Below are 18899 nucleotides of genomic sequence, written 5' to 3'. Positions count from 1 at the left end.
CCTCTTAGAATGTGTTTTCTGTTGAACACTGGAGGCTGTTTTATATTAAAAAGAAAACACATCTACATTCTCAAGGTTTACTACAAAGTTGAAAACTAAAAAACATTTGATTGTCAAAAGTTCCATTAACTATCAAAACTAGAATATTTATTTATTTATTTTTATTTCAATAGCTTTAGGGGTATAGGTGGTTTTTGGTTGCATGTGTGAATTGTATTGTGGTGAAGTCTAAAATTTTAGTGCACCTGTCATCTGACTAGTATACATTGTACCTAATATGTAGTTTTTTATTCCTCACCTCCCTCTCACCCTACCCCTTATCCCCCTCTAATGTCCAACATAACACTCTATATGCTTTTTTGTATCCATAGCTTCGCTCCCCCTTATAAATGAGAACATGTAGTATTTGGTTTTCCATTCCTGAGTTGCTTCCTTTAGAATAATGGCTTCCAGTTCCACCCAAATTGATGCAAAAGATATTATTTTGTTCTTTTCTATGGCCAATTAATATTCCATGGTATATATATACTACATTTTCTTTATCCACTCATCAGTTGATGGGCACTCAGATTGATTCCATATCTCTGCAATTGTGAATTGTGCTGCAATAAACATATGCATGCAGGTATCTCTTTGATATACCTTATTTTCTTCTGGATAGATATCCACTAGTGAGATTGCTGGATCAAATGCCAGATCTACTTTCTGTTATTTCCATATTGATTTCCACGCTGTTTTCCATAGAGGCTATACTACTTTAAATTCCCAACAGCAACATACAGGCATTCCCTTTTCACTACATCCACACCAACATCTACTGTGTTTTGACTTTTTAATAATGGCCATTCTGCCTAGGGTAAGGTGATATCTCATTGTGGTTTTAATTTGCATTTCCCTGAGGATTAGTGATGTTGAACATTTTTTTCATGCCTGTTGGCCATTTGTATATCTTCTTTTGAGAGCTGTGTCTATTTATGTAATTTGCCTGCATTTTAATGGGCTTATTTGTTTTTTTCTTGCTGGTTGGTTTGAGTTCCTTGTAGATTCAAAGGATACTAATCCTTTTGTTGGATGCAGAGTTCACAAATATTTCCTCTCATTCTGTAGTCTGTTTACTTTAATAATTATTTGACTGTTCAGAAGCGTTTCAGCTAAATTAAGTCCCATTTTTTTTTGTTTTTGTAAAACTAGAATATTTATGAGAATTTGTTTTATGAAAAAATATCAAGTTTAGTTTTTAACCACCTGAGTTAACAGGCAGAAATTCTGGAAGTTAACTTTATGTTTCAGTACTTGGGAAAAACAAATATTTGCTATATATACCAATAGAACTAAATGAAATTTAATTTAAAAATCAAAATATTAATTTCAGTGTTTTCCATACTTGTCTGATTTTAAGCATCACCCACCCAGAATCATTTGTGATAGTTCAGATTCCTAGGGTTTATTCTGGAACTATCAAATCAGAAACTCTAAAGAGAGTCTGAAATAACATTCTACGTTATTCTTATGATCAGATAAGTATGTGAAGAACTAACAAAAGTATTTCTCTGAGAAGTACATCTTTTAAGATTTTTAATCATTACCAAACAACATGAACCTTCTAAGAGAGAGGCTTATATTAAAAATAATGCGGCCGGGCGCGGTGGCTCACGCCTGTAATCCCAGCACTTTGGGAGGCCGAGACGGGCGGATCACGAGGTCAGGAGATCGAGACCATCCTGGCTAACACGGTGAAACCCCGTATCTACTAAAAAATCCAAAAATCTAGCCAGGCGTGTTGGCGAGCGCCTGTAGTCCCAGCTACTCCGAAGGCTGAGGCAGGAGAATGGCGCAAACCCGGGAGGCGGAGCTTGCAGAGCGCTGAGATCCGGCCACTGCGCTCCAGCCTGGGCGAAAGAGCGAGACTCCGTCGCAAAAAAAACAAAATAAAATAAATAAATAAAAATAAAAAATAATGCAACAGAATTTAAACAGCAATAAAGTTTACATTTTATAAACAAAACCAAATTCAATTATCTTAATTTCTTTTAATCATCTCACAGTTTTCAGATCAGTAACATTTAAATTTGTGAATTTCTCAGATTCATAAGGTGTTTTGACTCTCTGAGAGTCAAAAATAGGAAGTGCAAATCATAGGTAAGGAGGTTTTGAAGTATAGCTCTATTGTTGCTGGTTTAATTTGTGAAGAGGTTTTAAATATTGATTTTTTTCTTCAACAAATGATTTAAACTATCTGCATGTTGGTACATGCCAAGCTATTGTGTGAAATTTTACCAGCTGGGAATTATCCCCTCATTCTCTGGTGTGATTAACACTTCCAGCTGTAGAATAATTAAAATGTCAATCAGTTCTGAAACAGAGCAAAACAGTTTCTCATTTGATCCGTTAGTTGGAAGGCTAAATGAAGGAGTACATCAGGTGTCTAGCTCTTCTCACAACAAGAGTTCACACCCCACCTCTCTCTGTTTTCCTCCACCTCCCCTCTTCTGCCTTCACATACACAAACACACACTGTGGACTCTGGATTTGGGTTACGTTCAAATTTGATTCTTTGATATGACCTCAATCTTACAAAATTTGTTGTGTTGCTTATCTTTAAGAAAAACTTGGGGGAATAATGAGAACAGAAGGTGGGGGGGGGGTTTGTATGTGTTTTTATATGGGTTTTCTGCATGGTATATGTTCCTGGAACCATGTAAACATACACTCCATTAGTTTTGAAACTTCTTCCTTCTTGATCTGACGGCACTGACAATGACGTGCTTCATCATCGCTCATAACCAGCAACCTGAAGGAATGATAAAGCTTCTAGGCTTACAAAAAAACAAAGTGATGGGAAAAAATAGTCACAGCACGCTTAATATTCCTGAGTGTTCCAGTCTGTAGACTTCCATGAACACAGTGGCTGGAAAATACACTATGGATGCACACATTTCAATCCACACATCTCTGAAAGCCCCAGCCCCACTTCTGCTTCTTAAATACTCTTTTATAGGTCTCGATGCCTAGAGTCAGCAGCAGCAGCAGTGTGGCTTTACATTTTTCTGTTAGAGTTCTTTTTTAACTTAATTAAAGCTTTAATAGAAGTTTTATTTCCCTTAGAGAGTGACTCTGAAGTTTAAAGTGGTCTTAAAAACAAGTACCTTAAATACCTGTTCATCAAACATCCTTTTGAACTTTTTGTTTTACTCAGAAGAATATTACTAATCAGATATATGAACTCTTTTGGATGAATGTGATACTCTAGGTAATGATCCCAGAGACTTCTATGGTGGTTATTTTAGTGGTTTCTTTGAAGTCTTAAGAGGAGGTGGTAGCAATATGTAAGTGAAAGCGTGTCAAATTGGTAGAAGCTAAAAAAGGTTGGGTTTCTGAGTGATGTCCTCTCATTTGAAGAAACCTTGAGCAACTCTTTAGCCAGCACCTGCTGTGCTGCCAGGCTGAACCTCAGATAACATGGTGATGTTCCTGATTCATATGATCAAGGTCATACCACCCACAAGTATATTTCTAGGCTTAACCTTTTAAATACGTTTGTCATTTCCTTCCTTCTAAAGCAATAGTGCAGACAGTGCAATTTACTGAATGTTGAGACAGCACAAAATATTTGCTCTTTTCACTAATTTTTCTTTTCTCTCTCTTTTCAACACACTAAACCTCTTCCAAAGGTTCCAGAGGAGGAGTCAAAGTGGCTGTAATCTTGATCCAGTTTTATGGGCAATAGAATTATTTTACTGATTCCTGGAATCATGGCTCCTATGCATGTAAGTAAGATAATCCTTTTCTCCAATCAATATGTATTCACTGAGAGGCTGAGATTACATCAGCAAGGGCTAGTCCGCTGACCCCTAAATATTCATACTTAGAAAGGAAATTTGGAATCCAGTAAGAGAGACGAGACTATGGTTCAATTAAAGAAAATGCCTTTGAAAAGGATGATGAAATTCCTTCAAGTACAAGGTATGCTCTTTGAGTTGTTATAAACTTGTTATTGTTGGAATTTCACTCTGGGTAGCAGATATTTTAATGTCGATGAATCCCAAATGCAATTCTCTGGGCTATTTTTGAAGACTCTGGAACATTAGAAAGCAAAAAATATAAAGTTACCCAAAAAGTCAGCGTTGCATCTGAATAGGTTCAAAACAAAATCAGTCCATATCTTGATGCCGTCTGCATTCTCTGAAAACACAATAACCACAAATGGTGCCAGAGGGAAAAGAGAAAGGACTTCTGTTGACTTCAAATAAAGGCGGTATCTGACAAAAGGGGAAGCAAATGATACCTTGATATGCCATTAACAAATGCCTTGTATATCTACAGCTGCTCTCTATGAGCACTTTGGAAATTAAAGGATTGCCAGCTTTTCCACTTTGGGACAAAAAACATTTGTGCTAAACAGCCGGTAAGTAAATGCAGTAAACATATTTTTACAGTGAATAGAATTGTTTTATATTTTGGGGACTGATTGTGAATTTCTACTGCTTCTTGATTAGCAAACATTTGGCAGTTCCCGAGTCTTTAGACATTAAAATGCCAAAACAGATTTTTATTCTCAGACTGAGCTCCTATATTTTTTTCATTCCCCTAACAATTATCCTCAAAACATTTGAAAGCACTAAAATAAAACGTGTTCTGAAAACACATTCGGAAACGTTTTACCTGTGTGACTTTAATAAACATGTAAAAAAAAAAAATACTGGGTTGATATCTAACTTCCTTAGGGCAGAGATGAGAACACAGTACATACATAATGACTGTTGAAACTGTTGGTGGGCATTTCCTAGGGCCTTGCCTTGGGACCATGGAAGGTTTTATTGCTGAACACCAAAGCTGGTAAAAACAGATGTTTGTGCAAAGTCTCTTGGGTGTATCTCTTAGTAGTAATGGTCTTGCTAATTTTAAAAATCAATAAACTTCTAATAGGTTTAAAAGTTCTCAGTAATGATTTTTATCTCTTTTTAAGAGTCATGTCCTTACACATTTTTGTGTTGTTACATTGAAATTGTTGGAGGATTTTTCTTTTAAATGATCATTTTAAGTACCTTACACTTTAATCTTAAAATGGATTAGGAGATGGATTGTATTTGTTTTGCATTCATTCATTGATTATAATTTTTAGTTAACTAATTATATAGAAATGAATGTTTTAATCTGCCAACTTTATATAAAACTTGAAAATTCAGAAAAAACAAGTAGGAAGAATGGCATAATTTTTACAATGGCTCGCATCTTGGTTGCAGTGCAGGATTTTGCAGTCTTCTATGATTGAGTGTGTATGTGTTGTGTATATATATTTGTGCATGTGTGTGTATGTGATTTGTATGTGTGCATAAGTGGAGGTTGTGGTTTTATCATTACAATTAAAGTTTTAAGTTAAAATGTAAAGGCATGTATTAGTTTTCTATTGCTTCTGTAACAAATTACTACAAATTTAATGGCTCAAAACAATACACATTATCTTATAGTCCTGGAGGTGACCAGTCTGAAATGAGTTTCACTGGGCTAAAACAAAGTGTTGATGGGATTGCATTTCTTCTAGGGGCTTTAAAAGAGAATCCTTTTTCTTTCCTTTTTCATATTCTAGGGCCACTTATTTGTATTCCTTGGTTTTTAAGGAATCTTCAAAACAAGCAACTACATCACTCTGTGACTTCTGTTTTCATCAGCACGTCTCTTTCTCAGACTCTGACTCCTCCTGCGTCCCTCCGACAAGGACCCCTGTAATTACATTGGTCACATCTGGATAGAGGGCCATCATTCTGACTTCTACTGACATAAAATTCACTAAAATAAAATTCTTGCTACTCACCTCTCCCTTCAGTGAATCTTCCCATGATTTCTTATCTCCCCTGAATGCCAGTATTTTTATCCATATAGTTCGCCTGTTTGCTTAAGGAAATTATCCTTGAGTGTCCATGAAATTTATGCTGATGCAACTTGCCCAACCTTCCCCAACATGCCTACTTTATAAACTGTGGACTTTTCCTTGCCCACTTCCCCTGTGTGAGGTGGAAGCATTACTTCTAGAACAAACATCTTCCACTTGAATCTTTTTTTCTAATGGTGCTTCAATTCCCTGAAATGGAAGCACAACTTTCTCCCAGAGGTTTCATTTCTATAAGATGACATTCCACTCGAAGTAAATTATTTTCTACTTCTCCAAGTCAAGGTGCTGTAAGGAGATGCCTCATCCTTATACCTTGATGCCTCTTCCACACCATTATTCTACAACCACCATCTAACAATCCCTCCTCCCCTGAAGTTGATGATATCTGGTGGGTTGCTTTTTTCCCCCATTTTTGGCGTCATATGCTAGCTTCAAGTTCTCCTTATATTCTTCATTTAATGTATTATTTTATTTTTATGATTTGCAGGGATTATTCCTTAGACACTTTATTGTCCATACTACTATCATCTACCAAACTAGCTTCAACTTCAACAGCAGTGGCCTCCTTTATCATCTTCCCATATTGTCCCTTACATATGGAAATATTTTTGAACCTTGAAATTACTTGGAAATGATGAGATGGAAAATGAACTCTAAAGTTATGCTTTGTGACTCTACCCTTCTTCCCTTCCAACTGTTCCCTTTCCCTTTATTCTTTCCTGACCTTGTTTTTCGATTTCACCTAATTCCCTGTCTCTAAACCTCTCTATTCCCTCCATCTTTTAACCTCTCCTGTAAGTCCTTATTTATATTCTGGAGCAGTGTTTCTGAAACTATCTGTGAGGTGAAGGACGAGTTTTTATTTCCCAACCCACTGTCAACTGATATTTTATTAAAATATAATAATCATGAATGTTACTTGAGAATTGAAAATAATAGACAAGTACATACAAAATGCAAACAATTTTTACTTTAAGAGTCAATAGATGTAAAATTTCAGTTACTATGATCAAAGCAAATAGAGTAGAATAAAATAATTATAAAAATCACACATAACACATTGAAAATGTGCTTGTAAATGACTAATATAGCCATTTTACTCATATTTATATGATATTCTTCAATCATAACCAACTGGAATTTCATTGATATTGCACTGAATTTATAGATTAAGTTGGTAAAAACTGATATATTGACAATACTGAGTTTTCCTATCTGTGAACATGGAATATCTCTCCACTTATTTAGCTCTTCCTTGATTTATTTTATCAAAGTTTGTAGTTTTTCCTCACATATTTTTTGTTTATATGATGTTAGATTTATACCTAAGTATTTCATTTTTAGCATGCTAATAAAAATGGTGTTGTATTTTTATTTTTGAATTTCACTTATGCATTACTGATTTATAGGAAAGTAATTTACTTTTGTATACTAACCTTGTATTCTGCAACCTTGCTATAATCTCTTACTAGTTCCAGTTTTTTGTTGTTCTGAATTTTATACATAGATCATGTCATCTATGAACAAAAAGTTTTATGTCTATACTCCTAATCTGTATACCTTTTTAAAGAAATTTTCCTGAGAAAAGCACACATAAGTCTAAAACCTACTGGCTTGCATGCTATATATCTGCATACTTTCTTAAATTTTCTCCTATATTTAGTCATTTTTATTCAAACACAGCATGACATTTAAGCTACTTTGACTCTCTAATTACTTTACTCTTTTCTTTACTGATTTCTATTCCCTGCCTCCTGCTCCCAAATTTCTTTCTATTCTTTATTCTGTTCTTTAATGAGGTACTAATATGATGACTTTAATATGTACCCTCTGTGGGTAAATCAATATATTTAATTAGGACCTCCACCTTTCGTGATATCTTATTTTCAGTTCCTCTGGGCAACTCTTCTTATGTTTTTATCATCTTAATGAAAGTATAAACATCTGTTCGCCCAAGCCTGTTTATGTTAATTTTTTGTCTTACTTCACTGGTACCTCCATGTCCTCATTCAGCCAGGATAAGTATTTAGACCTGTGGGTTTTTTTATTTTCTGTATAGGCAGAATTCTAAAATGATGCCTGTGATTCCTGCCCCGTGAGGTGCACAACTTTTTGTAATCTTCTCCTTTTTCATGCAAGTGAAACTTATAACTCACTTACAACCAGTAGAATATGGCAAAGGTGAAGGGAAAGCTTAGATGTAACTAAGGTCTTAAGTCAGTTAATTTTTAGTTAATAAAAAGATAGATTATCTTGGATTGGCCTGACCTAATCATGTGAGTCATTTAAAAGAGGCTCTAAGCCTTTGCCAAAATAAGACACAGGAAATAGCAGATACTCTCTCCCTTTCTGGCTTTGGAGAAGTAAGCTGCCATGAATTTTACAGCCAAACAGAAATGAATCCTATCAACAACCTGAGGAAGCCTAGAAGTGAATACTTCCCTAGTTGAACTTCCAGATGAGAATACATCCCAATCACCATTTTGATTACAGCTTTGTGAAACCTTGAGCAGAGTACTCAATAAAGCTGTGCCCAAACTTGTGACCTACAGAAACTTTGAGATAATAAATATGTTGTTTTAAGCCACTAAATTTGTGTTAATTTGTTATGCAGCAATAGAAAACTAGAACACTCATTTCTTCCAATTTCCACATTTGCTCTTCAACCAATTTCTGTCTGCTCTCTCTATATAGTATTTCTTACTCTCCTCTTTCACCTTCTCATCACTACCACTTTGGTTTATTAATTTTATTTTCTGTTACTAAAATGGCCTTTTGAATGATCTTCTTTCCTCTTCAGCTCACTCTAAGAACCACTAGAAACACTAATTATGCCATTCTAGCTGTAAGGAAAGATGGTCACAGTGGTCATAAAGTAGAGTGGTTGATCTGGTGGTCTTGGCAGAAGAGCATGATTAGATGAAATTTCCAGGGAAGAACTATTAGAACAGGTGCTGGAATGGAGATGGTAGGACCCTGAAGATAAGTTAAGGAATTGAGAAATCACTGTGACTATGTTGCATAGGCTATTCAAGTAGATGCCAAAAATAAAATATGTTGGTTATTTTAATATTACAAATATAACAAGCAGAGAACAAATGAAATTACTCATTTTACGTTGTTTCTCATGCCTTCTTTCACAAAAACTTAGTAGAAGTTCCCCTTTGGCCTTTTGAGAAGAAAGTTTTAAAAATGTGCATTTATGTAATAACTCAATATAAGTTACAAAAGTCATGTATTACAAAGTCCATGCAAAAAAAAATTGTTATCACACAAAAAATTCTGTAATTATCAAGCCTTCTAACCAAAAGTGAGTCAGTTATGCTCTTTTATACAGAAGCTGCTTTCTTCTAGGAAAAAGCAAATGCCAGGGTTAATCAAACCAGCATGGAAGTTAATTAGAACCCCAAGAACAAGCGGATGGGCTTAGCACCTTGGACACATGAATATTTTGTTTCTAAAAATGACCTCAAAAGATTGCATAACAATCAAGTCCAGCACAAGTCAGAAGTGACTAATTAACTTTTCATTTTTCCCTTAGTAATTTAGTCCTGCTCTTTAAAAATATTTCTAAACTGAGAAATCCCCATTAGTTGCTGCATATTGGTTGTTCAAATGAGGGTAATGACCCTTTACTTGATTGTATATACCCATCATTTAGTTTATCTTTTGTATGTGCTTTATAAACAACTCTCAAACACGAAGCAACTTTAGTTAATAGCCTCATTAAATTTGAATGTAGATATAGAATTTTACAGACTGGAAAACTTTCTAACACCACATGGGAAATATTAAATATTTTCTTATCCACCTTGCAATTAAGGGAGAAATTGTGCTAACCTCTCCCCGAGACATTGTTGCTTCATCATCTCAAACCTCTGGAGGCTCACAGTGGCAATGGTTGGGAAGAGGGCGATACATCAAAGCACACTTTCTTATCAATAATTACTTTGATATTTTTGGTTCTGCTCTCACCTTTTTTAGGTGAGAGATCTGCCCACTCAGTGGTTACCCAGGCTAAACCCTCATAAAAGAGAGGTTGGGGTCACCTCAGATGTTGCTTTGGCACTTTTTTTAATGTTTTGTGTGTGTTTGTTTCCTAGAGTCAGTCTACTGAGGTCCTACAATTCTCTTCACTGACCTGAACAAACTCGACTCTGCTTTTCCCTTAAATTTCCGTATAGAACCCAGACAACTGGTCTATACTTTCTGATGTTGATTTCCCCCATGCTTCTAAGTTTCTTATGACCTCTGGATTGTCCCTTTGGCTTTGCGTAACACCCCTACTTCCAAACTCTAGAGTAAAATTCCTGTGAAGACTGATACCTCAGAAGTGACTGCTTCACAGACAGACATCTCATTTTTTAATTGAGATTTCAACTATTTAACACTCACCGTGTTAACTCATTACACTCTCCTCCATTTGCTCATAAGCAACAAAACAATAACAAAAATGAGTGCTCACTGAGTGCTATAGAATGCAAACTATTAGAGATACAGAAATAATGAATAGGACTTCTGACCTTAAGTGGTTGGTAAATAAAACAGAAATGTAAAAAATTAAATAAACAATTAGGGTTACTGCCACTAGAGAAATAGATCACAGGCTACAGATTACTACTGGCCCTATGAAACAGGAAGACAGCACAGGTATAGCAAGGGACCTATTACGTATAGGTAGAACGTTGTTGGAGGTAATGGTGAAAGTCAGTGCCCTGGGCTGCTCTGGTGAATTGACACTCCCCTTCACTGTTTTGCTGACTAGACTTCAAGTACCCTCCACAAGGAACTAGAGAGGCCTTGTGGAGCTGCATCCCCCTTTTCTACTTGCATGAATTGTTTGCATTGCTTATTTGTGAGTTTTAGCAAAATAAACTGAATGCAGACAATGCCATGTCCAAGTAATCTTGCTTGGCAGTGTTTGAATTTCTATCAGATTTTCCCCCGATTACTTTATTCCTTCTCCCAGTTCAATCGCAGACAAGACACAGGAATCAAATGACTAAAAGTGTGAGTCTGAAGAACTAAAGCAAGACTGTTAGAAAACACTGGGCAGAGAGAGGTGGTTTTGTGCTTGTATGGAGAGAAATAGCTGGCAGGACTGAAAAGGTTTGCATGCACAGCATGGAAACTACTTAGGGGAAGAGTTTTCAATTGTGCTCCTTTCTCTTAGTGCGACACTGGCTTGCATAGATGCTCACTTCCTCCTCATTTTTGATAGAAAAGCAGCTGTGACTGTGTAGGGCCACTGGGGTCAGTAGGGTGACATCAGAGAGGCTTAAGACTCACACACTGGAAGACCAGCTTCTGAACAAGCCCTCATCCCCTCCCCTCCTGCCACCACCCTCACCCAGCTGTAAATAACCAAACAATGAAGGCAGGCTCTGGGAGAGAACTGTGTCATAGCAGAGGGTTCCCTGAAAGTCAGTGCTATCTGTTGGGTCAGGGGCAGACTATGGCTCCTCAGCCTCTGCCCCGTGGTATATCTCTCCCACATTTAATTAGGCCAGGAGCAGCACATGCTCTACCTTATGCACATTACCCGTGAGCTACTGGGTATGCTCAGGGAAGATGTGTTGATAAAAGGAGTCAGACTTTTGTGGAGCAGAGTCATGAAATAGGAGAGTCAATAGAATGGGCAAGTCAGACTAGATGAACCAGACTTAATTAAAGTATCAAATCAAGAATTAATAAAAACACTATCCTCTAATACTATAGAATGAGGGCAATACAAGCCATTTTAAAGAAACACAAAGTAGAAAGCTTGGATGTAGAAAGAAAATAATTAAAACATTAAAAATGAATAATTATACCTGAAAATGAATAAATGAGAATATCATGTCAAGCAACTCTCATGAAAAGAATTAGCAGGAATTAAGAGAGAGAAATTTGAAAAGCTAAGGTATGCAAAATTTAGTACTAGAAACAACAAAATCTAAATATTAGAATACAAAAGAGGAGAAGATACTGGATGGAGAGGAAATTGCTGAATACATAATCATGCACAATTTTTCAGAACTAGAGCAAAATAAATAAATCATATTGAAGAAATTCTTAGTATGACAAATAGGATAAATAAGGAAACAGTTACATCTAGACATATTATAGTTAAAATAAAACATTTGCATCTAGACATATTATAATTAACATCAACTATATCAAGAATATTTCAAAAGCTTGTGGATAGAGCAGATCTTCCTAAAAGAAAAAGACTTAGATTGACTTTAGATTTCCCTTAATGACCCAAGAAACAAGAAGAGAGGTCACAATTGCAAAGGAAAAGAATTTAAACATGGGATTTTATTCCATTTTTTATTATTAAAGATTTGTGATAAACAAAAAGATAAAGAATAATAAACATACCTCTACTATAAATTATGAAATAATAAATCATTACTTTTTTGTGGAAGTATTTTGCTTGTGCACAGCAATCAAATTCCTTCCGAGTATGTTGAGTTTGATGGTCATCCTTCTATGCATGTCTTTATATGTTTAGTTCTTGTGGATATATTTCTAGACAATATGTCATTTTTTGCATATTTTTAAAAAATAAATAAGCCAGGTATTTTGTTATCATTACTATCATTTCTTTGGTGACAGGGTTGTTTCTTTATCTGTATAAAATAACAGTCGTCAAAAAGTTACATGGAAAAATTAGGGTACTATTGCTTATCTTCTGATGCAGGCAGCTAAACAAAACTTATTTACACTCTAGTTATTTCCAATAAACACTTTCTTAATATGCTGACAGAAACTCAGTAATAGATAAGTACAGTAGTTGCAATATCATTTATGGCCTTTACAATATAATTTTAGTCTTAAAATATATGTTGTTAGAACTATTTTTCACCACAGATAGTACTAGGAACTCTAAGTATTTTGCTAGACTCTAGTTTGAATATCACCCACTGATTGTGCAAAAGGTATAAATTGTGTTTATTCACAATCATTGCTAAGTTAATGAAACTTTTCTTCCAATATCATAGTTATAAAAACAGACACATAGACCAATGGAACAGAATAGAGAACCCAGAAACAAGCCCATACACCTACAGTGAACTCATTTTCAACAAAGATGCCAAGAATATATAGTCTCTGCAATAAATGGTGGTAGGAAAAAGACAGTCTGTTCAATAAATGGTGTTAGCAAAACTGAAAATCCATGTGCAGAAGAATAAAACTAGATGCTTATCGCTCGCCATATACAAAAATCAAATCAAAATGAATTAGAGAATGATGGTTTCCAGCTTCATCTATGTCCCTGCAAAAGATGTGGACTCATCCATTCTCAGCAAACTAACACAGGAACAGAAAACCAAACACCTCACATTCTCACTCATAAGTTGAACAATGAGAACACATGGACACAGGGAAGGGAACATCACACACCAGGGCCTGTCTAGCGGTGGAGAGCTAGGGGAGGGATAGTATTAGGAGAAATACCTGATGTGGATGACGGGTTGATGGGTGACGCAAACCACCACGGCACGTGTACACCTATGTAACAAACCTGCACGTTCTGCACATGTACCCCAGAACTTAACGTATAATGAAAAAAAAAAAAAACTTAAAAAATGAATTAGAAACTTAAATCTAAGATCCCCAATTATGAAACTACTACAAGAAAACACTGAGGAAAATCTTCAGGTCTGGGGAAAAAATTCTTGAGCAATATCCCACAAGCACAGGCAACTAAAGCAAAACTGGATAAATGGGACCATAACAAGTTAAAAAGCTTCTCCACAGCAAAAGATACAATCAACATGAAGAGAAAACCTACAAAGTGGGAGAAAATATTTGCGGATAACCCATCTGACAAAGGACTAATAACCAGCGTATATAAGGAACTCAAACAACTCCATAGGAAACAATCTATTAATCTCATTTAAAAATGGGCAAAAGATCTGAACAGACATTTCTCAAAAGAAGGCATACACATTTCAAATAGGCATATGAAAAGGTGCTCAACATCACTGATCATCAAAACTACAATGAGATATTATCCCACCCCAGTTAAAATGTCTTATATCCAAAGACAGGCAATAACATATGCTGGTGAGTGTGTGGAGAAAAGGGAACACTTGCGCACTATTGGTGGGAATTTAAATTAGTGCACCCTCTATGGAGAACAGTTTGGCGGTTCCTCAGAAAGCTAAAAATTGAGCTGCCATATGATACATCAATCCCACTGCTGGGTATATATCCAAAAGAAAGGAAATCAGTGTATCTAACAAATATCTGCACTCCTGTTTGTTGCAGCACTGTTTACAATAGCTAGAATTTGGAAGCAACCTAAGTGTCCATCAGCAGAGGAATGGATAAAGAAAATGTGGTATATACAATGGAGTACTATTCAGCCATAAAAAGTGAATGAAATCCAGTCATTTGCAACAACATGGATGGAACTGGAGATCATTATGTTAAGTGAAATAAGCCAGGCACAGAAAGACGAACATTGCATGGTCACACTTATATGTGGAATCTAAAAATTAAAACAATTGAACTAATTGACATAGAGAGGAGAAGGGTGGCTACCAGAGGCTGGGAAGGTTATTGAGGGTTGTGGGGGAGGTGCAGATGGCTAATAGTTACCAAAAATAAATAGAAAGAATGAGGAAGATCTACTATTTGATAGCACAACAGGGTGACTATTGTCAGTAATAACTTAATTGCACATTTTAAAATAACTTAAAGAATGTAATTGGATTGTTTACAACTCAGTAGATAAATGCTTGAGGAGATGGATACCCCATTTTCCATGATGTGCTTATTTCACATTGAAAGCCTGTATCAAAATATCTCATGTACCCATAATTATATACACCTATCATGTACCCACAAAAAATTTTTAAAAATTTAAAATAAAAAATAAGATCTTATAAATATCAGTATTTACTTTTACAAAGGAAAAAGCCCATAAAACAAAATAAGATACCATGTACAATGGAATAAAATAATAAAATATTTTTATTGTGCTAATATATACATAGCATAAAATTTACTATATTGACCAATTTTAAGTGTACAGTTCAATATTGTTAAGTATACTTACGTTTTTGTGCAACCATCACTGCCATCCATCTCCACAACTTTTCATTTTCCCCAATGATTCTCAGTTTCTTCCTCTCCCCAGCCCTTGGCCACCACCATTCTACTTCCTGTCTCTGTTAATTTGACTACGCTAGGTACCTTGTGTAAGTAGAATTGAACAATCTTTGTTTCTTTTTCTTTTCTTTTTTCATGATTGGCTTATCTCACTTAACGTAATGTCTTCAAGGTTCATCCATGTTGTAGCATGTGTCACAATTTCCTTTTTTTGATCTGGAAAATATTATATTGTATATTTATATCACATTTTATTTATCCTTTTATTCATCAATGGACACTTGGATTGCTTTCACCTTTTGGCTATTGCCAATAATGCTGTTATGAACTGCATGTACAAATATGTCTTCAAGCCCCTGCTTTCAGTCCTTTTAGACATATACCCAGAAGTGAAATTGGTAAATCATATGTTTAATATTTTGAGCAAATGTCATACTGTTCTCCACAGTGGCTGCACTATTGTACATTTTCATCAGCAATGCACAAGGGTTCTAACTTCTCCACATACTCACCAACACTTTTTATTTTCTATTTTTTAAGTAATTGCCATTCTAATGTTTGTAAAGTAGTGTCTTATAATTTTGATTTTTATTTCCCTAATGATTAGAGATGCTAAGCATCTTTTCATGTACTTATTGGCCATTTGCTTATCTTCTTTAGAGAAATGTCTACCCATGTTCTTTGCTCATTTTTTAAATTTTGTTTTGTTTTGTTTTTTGTTGTTGAGTTAGAGTTCTTTATATAGTCAAGATATTAATTTCTTATCAGACATATGCTTTGCTAATATTTACTTTTATTCTGTGGGTTGTCTTTTTATTCTGTTAGTATCCTTTGATCCATAAAAGCTTTTAATTTTAGTAAAGTCCAATTTATCTACTTTGATGCAAACAGACAGTTTCAAGAAGGAGGGTATGCCTCATCTTTGCAAGAGAAGTAACTATGAAAAGGTTTGAGTCTAGGTTTCATTGGAATGAGTTGGAATGGTGGAGCATGGGGCAATGATAATTGTGAGTTCAGACCATAGCTTAGATGTTTAAAAGAAGGAAGGCAAAAGAGAGAGTAGCAGGAAAAAGATATGAGATCACGGAAGCAAATTTCTTCCTTCCTCTTCATCGCCTTCCCTGTCTTCTCTCGATCCAGGTGCAATCATGAGTACTGTAAAATAAAACTCCAGGCAACATTTCCATCTTTATGAAAGAAAACTTTTTTTCTTTTTATTATGAATAAGACCTGAGTATATTAATAGGGTTTGGAAAGAGATCAGGGAAAAGGGGAGGGTCAGAAGACAGAAAAAAGAGGGGAAAATTGTTTAGTGGGGTCCTAATCCAAAAGTGAGGGGTTGGAAGGACAATAAAGGCAACTGATTATTAGACCTGGCCAACAGGTAGGATTATCTTCTATTTCAAATGTAATAAACATAATGAATAGCTGGAGAAGGGAATAGAATATTTATGTGTGATAGAGGGAATTTAAAGAGATTCATATGGTAGAATTACTCTTATATCTCTGTGAATTAGGAAACAAAATCATCTGCCAAAGGTAAGGTGTTAGGTTAGGAGTTGGAAACAGAAATAAAAGTCTTGAATTACAAAAAAAATGGCATTTTCCCTTGTTTTGGAACAGAACCAGCTTTAGGATGTTTTGGTAAATTGCTGTGTCTCAACTACCTGAACTGCCTTCCCTGTTGTAAATCTCTCTTTACAAGTAGAAACCGTGGCAAGCAACCTGTCACAGAATTCCTACTGAGTGCTAAATGCATTTTATTCTTTAAAACCTCCTCGATGATCACTAAACAGATGGCCTTCCACAGTTAGCTTCACCAGAACATCTTGCGAGGCCAAGCCTGTTTAGCTTCGAAGATGGCATAAGTCATAGCAGTTTTCACATCGGCCTGTTTCTCACTTGTAGGTGTGTTCACCTACTAATTATTTATATAAGCCTAATAGCTTTTTAAGAAGCCAATTTAATGAAAACAAAATGTGACTGCCAATTTTCTTCTAATTTATTCTTTTGCCAAAAATATTGCTTTTAAAATATAATTCTGATTACTTTCTTACTTAAAATGTATCCTAGGCTCCATATCCTAAGTTGGAATGAAGCCATTGCTTTTCATGATCCTCAGGTCATTCTGAGAGACTCTCAATGTCTCTGCATGACCTGAACCTCTGTCCACATCACAGTCCCATCCTGTGGTGAAGAGTCTTACTCTCAAACTCATGCTTCCCAGTTTTGTCTCAGAGCCTTCACGCAGACTATTCTCTGTACCTACATCACTCAGCTCCTTGCACGTTAGCAATGCTAATTTGTACTCATGTTTCATGTCTCAGCTTTGATATCACTCTTTCCAAGGGCTTAAAACTCCTAGTATGTGCTCCCACAGTACCTTGGTTTTTTGCTTTACAATTGCCTCCATTTTTGCCATCTCCCTCGGCGTTTTTAGCCACAGAAGTCAATGGACCATATCTGAAGTATCACTGTTCCCTCTGTATACTTTATTATACATAGTGTCTGGCATACAGCATGAATTAAACCACGGTTTTACTATTTTCTGAATTTGAAAAGAGATTTTGTAGAAACAAATTGGACTTTGGATAAATTATCCAATTTTGTTGCCCCTTTTACTAGCTATGTCGACTTGTAATATTATTTAAATTTCTTTGACCCTTGCTTTTCTTAGCTGTAAAACGAAGTTGTCTACCTACCTTCCTAATTGTTGTAAGAAGTAAATAATATATATGTCTAGTACAATTGATAGCACAAAACGGCAAAATAAATGATCAATTCTATCTTATTATTTTTCCAATTAAAACATGAATGCCAATATTGTTATCATGGTTTTTCTCCTTTATTTCTCCTTTACTCATTCTATCAAGATGGCAGCACCAGTGCATTTGAAAAGAGGTACTTATACAATCAGTTGAGATAGAAATAACAACTAAAAATAGCTAACATTTATTAAGCAGTTACTCTGTGCTTGGCATTGTGCTAAGCAGTTTATACATACTATATTGCTAGTACTTATTTGTATCATTTTCTTCATAATATTTGGGATTATGAAGGATGTAGTCAGTGCTTATCCTGCAGTCAATGATGACCATGGAAGATGAGACAGAATCTTTTTAGTTATGTTGACATTTATGAAGGATGTAGTCACTGCTTATCCTGCAGTCAGTGATGACAATGGAAGATGAGACAGAATCTTCTTAGTTATGTTGACATTCAGGTGGACATTCATTAGTGCATGCCCATTTTTTTTTTTTTTTTGGATTCTGTATCCTTTTTGGAGTCTCAGTGCACAGTAAGAAGAGAAGAAACCTATGCAGAGAAATGGACTGCCAGCTGCTCCCTTCTCACACTTTTTACCCACAAAATATGCCTATCTAAAGCTGTTACCAATATGTCCTTTTCTTCTCAAAGATATCACTGATTTCTGGGCCATTATTTTATTGGAAGTCCCATAAACACCCTGGACATTTTAATGTCACTAAGATTTCTCATTTTTGTTGTGTATGGGGGGTGTGTGTGTGTGTATACATATGTATATGTGTGTGTATTATACATATACATAAAATTTTCTGCTTGCTATTTTTCTCTTTTTTTCTTTCGTTTCTACTGTAGGTTTTCAGTTTTTTAAAGGCAGGAACTATGTTTTATTTGCATTAGTATTCTCAGAAACTAGTATTGTATCAGACACACAGTAGACTTCCCCAAATTATTGTTGAAAGAATACATTTTGAATAAATCATTCCCCTTTACTTGTACAATGTGTGTACACCCACATGAGTACTTTCTAGGTAATTGATATGACTGTCACAATTTTGCTAAGACTTGTACTTAAAGAGTACTTGTATCTTATAGAGATTCACACAGATTAAGTAAAAGACACTGTGTGAGCAGTGATGAC

General features: G+C 35.4%; 1 long non-coding RNA gene across 5 annotated transcripts in view; it reads left to right on the top strand.

The window, feature by feature from the left end:
• The window catches only part of LOC123571883 (uncharacterized), a 165341-nt gene that overhangs the window by 85608 nt on the left and 60834 nt on the right, over nt 1-18899 (top strand). For all 5 annotated transcript variants that reach the window (XR_010584979.2, XR_010584976.2, XR_010584977.2 and 2 more), the window contains 2 exons: nt 3672-3767; nt 4324-4405. This is a non-coding gene — a long non-coding RNA (uncharacterized lncRNA). The remainder of the gene's footprint in view (nt 1-3671; nt 3768-4323; nt 4406-18899) is intronic.

This window comes from Macaca fascicularis, chromosome 2 (assembly GCF_037993035.2).
Source record: "Macaca fascicularis isolate 582-1 chromosome 2, T2T-MFA8v1.1".
In the NCBI taxonomy this organism is placed as follows: Eukaryota; Metazoa; Chordata; class Mammalia; order Primates; family Cercopithecidae; genus Macaca; species Macaca fascicularis.
This window is presented reverse-complemented; position numbering and strand designations above follow the sequence as displayed.